The sequence below is a fragment of the Cajanus cajan genome, chromosome 9 (genome assembly GCF_000230855.2).
Source record: "Cajanus cajan strain Asha chromosome 9, NIPB_CcT2T_4, whole genome shotgun sequence".
Lineage (NCBI taxonomy): Eukaryota > Viridiplantae > Streptophyta > Magnoliopsida > Fabales > Fabaceae > Cajanus > Cajanus cajan.
In genome coordinates, this window is record NC_138525.1 from 20,959,948 (window position 1) to 20,965,656 (window position 5,709).

Here is a 5,709-nt window from a genome sequence, read left to right on the forward strand (position 1 = left end):
ATGCAAAGAGGTGGGGCACATAAGGAAGAATTGTCCACAACTAAAGAAAGATAGAAATAGTAACGCCAGTGCAGCTGTTGTTCGTTCTAGTGCAACTGTCTCTGGTGAGAGTTCAGATGAAGGAGATGGCAGAGATGTTTTGACTGTTAGTACTACTGGTTTTGCTGATACATGGGTCATGGATACCGAAGCTTCTTATCACATGACTTTTAACAAGAAGTTGTTCAATTCATTTAAAGAATGGAATGGTAGTGTAAAGTTAGGTGATGATGAAGAGCTTGGAGTAAAAGGTAGTGGCGCTGTGCAGATAAAAATGTATGATGGCATGGTCAGAACGTTTGATGCTTGGTATGTTCCTGGCTTACAGAAGAACCTGATTTCTATTGGTACCTTAGATAAACAAGGGTACAGTTTTTCCGGAAATGACGGACAAATTACAGTTTCTAAAGGTGCTCTGGTTGTTATGAAAGGAAAGTTACAACATGGAATTTATGTTTTGCTTGGCAATTCCTTTCAGGGAACGGTGTCTATATCCCATTCCTTAGAGCAAGTTGATAATACAAAATTATGGCATTGTAGGTTGGGACATATGAGTGAGCGTAGACTTGCAGTGTTGAGTAAACAAGGATTGTTGGGTGGAGCGGTGACAGGGAAATTGAATTTCTGTGAATCTTGTGTTATGGGTAAACAACGCAGGCTGAAATTCAGTCATGGTAAGCACACTTCAACCGAATTATTGCAATATGTTCATTCTGATTTATGGGGTCCTTCCCCAGTGCAGTCCCATGGAAGGAGCAAGTATTTTGTGACGTTTATTGATGACTACTCTAGAAAGGTTTGGGTGTATTTTTTGAAGTCCAAGGATGAAGTGTTTGGGCGTTTCAAGGAGTGGAAGACTATGGTTGAGAAACGAACCGGGAAATTAGTCAAGACTCTAAGAACAGATAATGGATTGGAGTTCTGCAATGCATTATTTGATGATTACCGTAGAGAAGCAGGTATAGTCAGGCACCTCACAGTGAGACATACACCACAACAGAATGGTGTTGCTGACGAATGAATCAAACACTACTTTAGCGTGCTCGGTGCATGCGTTTAAATGCTGGTCTCTCAAAAGAATTCTGGGCTGAAGCAGTTAATACTGCTGCCTATTTGGTGAACAAGTCTCCATCTATTGCAATTGACTTAAAGACTCATCAGGAGGTATGGTTTGGTAAACCTTCTGATTATTCTGGCTTACGTATATTTGGTTGTCCTGCTTATGCTCATGTTAATGATGGTAAATTAGAGCCTAGGGCAATGAAATGTATATTTCTTGGGTATCCTACGGGTGTCAAAGGATATAGATTATGGTGTACTGAAAATAACAGAACAAAAAAATTTGTTATTAGCAGAGATGTTACTTTTAATGAGTCTGCTATGTTTGGCCAGAAAGAGGAAGTTGAAAATCTTGCAGGAAATAAAAGTACAAATAAAGGAGTTCATCAGAAGGTGGAGTTTGAGGTTGAAGGTTCAAATAAAGAAAATTTGAATCCTGTGGAACAATCCAGTAATGTTGAAGAAGAGCCTCAAAGCATAGCAACAAGGAGAACAAGGAGGGAAATCAAAAAACCTACGAGGTATGCAGATGTTACTAGTGTTGATACTAACTCTGTTGCATATGCCTTGCTAGTAGGTGAAAATCTTGATTCTGATGAGCCTAAATCCTATAAGGAGGCGATTCAAAGTAAAGAAGCATCGAAATGGCTAATTGCCATGGATGAGGAGATGCAGTCACTTAAGAAAAATAAAACCTGGGAGTTAGTACCATTACCTAGAGGTGTGAAGCTAGTGGGATGCAAATGGGTGTTAAAAAGGAAAGAAGGGATTCCTGGTGTTGAACCATCCAGATTCAAGGCAAGACTTGTGGCAAAAGGTTTTTCACAGAAAGAAGGAATTGACTACCATGAAGTGTTCTCGCCTGTGGTAAAACATAAGACTATTCGAGTTCTGTTGGCTATGGTGAGTGCTTTGGATATGGAGTTAGAGCAGCTTGACGTGAAAACTGCATTCTTGCATGGAAATTTAGAAGAGCAGATTTACATGTCACAGCCAGATGGATCCCTTGAGGCCGGAAAAGAGAACCATGTGTGTTTGCTGAAAAAATCCTTGTATGGTTTAAAACAGAGCCCGAGGCAGTGGTACAAGAGGTTTGATGCTTTTATGATTTCCTATAATTTTGTTCGAAATGAGTTTGATAACTGTGTTTATAGTAAGAAGCTATCAGATGGTTCCTATATATATTTGTTGTTGTATGTGGATGACATGCTAATTGCAGCTAAGAGCAAGACTGATATTCTCCGAAGCACGAATATTTGATCCCGTATCCGTATCGGATACGTATCCGATACGGATACGTTTTGATACGTGAAAGATACGTATCTCAGCCGTATCCAAAATGATTTTGTTAAAAAATGAAAAAACGAAGAAATATTTTCCAGATTTATTCTAGAAAATCATGTATAAAATAGTAAGAAAAACACAAGGGAGATACTGTGCATTCCAAAGCTTTTGTCGCTGCGTTTAGGCACCGATCGGAGTTAGAAGACAGCCGCTGAGCCGCATAACCGTACAGGCACACACCAGTGACCCAGGTAATCTCCTTTTCTCCATTTTTCTTCCTGTCATGCACAGAGGATGCTGGTCTCGACTTTTGTTTTTGAGGAGGGGGGGGGGTGTTTCGGGAGGAGGAAGAGAGGGGGGGGGCTGGGTTTGGGTGAAACCGACGCTTTTCCTCCTTTTCTACTTTTCAATTTTTTGCTTTTTCCTATTTTGACTTTTTGACTGCATTGCTTTTTATGTTGCTTGTATTCCTTTTCATGCGGTAGTGACATACTTTTTATAAAATTATAATATTAAAATATAATATTAAAATAAGTTAAATATTTAAATATTAATTAAAAGGTGCATATAATATTAAAAAATTAAAAATGTAAGTAAAATATTTATGAGTCTCCCATTTCACTTTTTTTTCTTTTTTATATTTTACTGTACTGTTTGTACCTTTATTTAATTTTATAATTTATTTAAAAATATAAAAGATGTTAACATAAAATTATTAATTTTATAAATATTAAAAAATGGATAATTATTTTAGTAATTATACACGTTTAGGACAATTATTCACCATTTTTTTATATTTAATTTTATAATTTATTTAAAAAGCTTTTAATTTTATATAAAATTGTAAATTAATAATAATTAGAATTTGTGAAATTCTTTTTTAGCATCTTTAAAATGTATAAAAAATTGTAACAAATTTTTAATTTCTAGTTTTTAAACTAATAAAATTTCAATCTTACATACATATTTTTTTTAATTATCTTTCTTAATTTTAATTTTAATTATCTTTCTTAATTTTAATTTTAATTATCTTTCTTAATATTTATTTTACTATTTTAATATTTTCAAGTTATACTGTCTTTTGTGAAATTACTTAATATTTTATAATTTATATTTTTATGATTCATACTTCAGAGTGATTAAAATTTTTAAGTTGTGTGATTTATTTAACAATTAACAATTTAACATAGATATACTTTTTTTTTTGCAGAAGCATAAAAATTATTTATTTATGATGTCAACAACAAATGCTTCTGGTTCTGATTCTAATAACAATTCTAAGATTCCAAGTAAGTTCGTTTCTGCCGATGTTGTACAAGATGATCATGCTCCTCTTTGGTGTTATGTTAGCATATTAGATAAAAGTTCAGAAGGGGGAGGAAATAAGAGTTGGTCTTGTAATTTTTGTCAAAAGGTTTATAAAAGTTCTTATTCGAGAGTTAAAGCTCATTTGTTGAGGATTTATGGAACTGGAATTTCTGTGTGTGCAAGTGTAAATGATCAATATTTGGTTGAATTGAAATCAATTGTTGATTTGGCTGAAAATAATATGAAACCTAAGCATATCCCATTACCTACAGAGAAAATGCATCAGAATTCTTTATTGAAAAAGAGAAAAGTTGGTCCTTTGGAGAAAGCATTTAATTTAGAAAATAGAGATAATCTCAAAGCTCTCATTGCTAGAATGTTTTATTCTTCAGGATTGCCCTTCAACCTTGCCAGAAATCCCTATTATGTGAATTCTTATTCATTTGCTGCAAATCACATGCTTAATGGTTTTCTCCCTCCTGGATACAATGCCTTGAGGACAACTCTCTTACAACAAGAGAAGGCACATGTTGAGAGGTTACTTAAACCTATTAAATCGACTTGGAATGCAAAAGGTGTTAGCATAGTATCTGATGGATGGACAGATGTCCAAAGAAGACCTTTAATTAATTTTATGGCTACAAGTGAAGGGGGTCCAATATTTTTAAAAGCTATTAATGCTTCTGATGAGATTAAAAACAAACATTATATGGCTGATAGGATGATAGAAGTTATAAAAGAAGTAGGAGAACAAAATGTTGTTCAAATTATAACAGATAATGCTCCTGTATGCAAAGGTGCTGGAATGATTGTTGAAATTTCTTTTCCTAAAATTTTTTGGACTCCTTGTGTTGTTCACACATTGAACCTTGCATTGAAGAATATATGTGCTGCCAAAAACACTGAAAGGAATGAGGTAGCTTATGCTGAATGTAATTGGATTACTCAAGTTGTTGATGATGTTTCTTTTGTTAGGAACTTTATCATGAATCACTCAATGAGATTGGCAATTTTTAATCACTTTTCCCCTCTAAAATTGCTTGCTATAGCTGAAACACGCTTTGCATCTATTCTAGTGATGTTAAAGAGATTTAAAATTTTGAAAGGTTCTTTGCAATCAATGGTTATTAGTGAAGAATGGAACTCTTATAGAGAAGATGATGTGGGTAAGGCCCAAGCTGCAAAAGAATTTATTTTGAATGATGTGTGGTGGGACAAAATTACATATATTCTTAATTTCACCGAGCCTATTTATAGTATGCTTAGAGCTTGTGACACAGATAGTCCCACGCTTCATTTGGTCTATGAGATGTGGGATAGTATGATAGAAAAAGTAAAGACGTCTATATATAGATATGAAGGAAAAGAGTTAAATGATACATCAACATTTTATGAAGTTGTTTATTCTATACTAATTGATAGGTGGGCTAAGAGTTGCACCCCTCTCCACTGCATGGCTCACTCTTTGAATCCTAGGTAAAATTAGCCTATTAAATATTTATTTATTTTTAGTATTTATTTATAAATAATCTGATAGTTACTAATTTTTTTTATTTATTAATTTTTTTTTATTTATTAATTTTTATTTATTTATTCACAGGTACTACAGTGATGAATGGCTTCAAGAGGCTCCAAATAGAATTTCTCCACATGAGGATGAAGAAATTTCTATGGAAAGAAATAAATGTTTAAAAAAGCTTTTCACAACAGCTGAAGAAAGAAGAAATGTTTCTCTTGAATATGCTGATTTTTCATCAAAAGCTCATAATTTTGCTTCTTTTGACTCAATTAAAGATAGATGGACATTAGATGCTAAATCCTGGTGGGTAATGCATGGTTCTTCTGCCCCTCTCCTTCAAAAGCTTTCTTTAAAGCTTCTTGTACAACCTAGTTCTTCATCTTGTTGCGAAAGGAATTGGAGTACTTATTCCTTCATTCACTCCCTGAAAAGAAATAAGTTGAATCCTAAAAGAGCAGAAGACTTGGTTTATGTACATACTAATTTGCGACTCTTGTCTA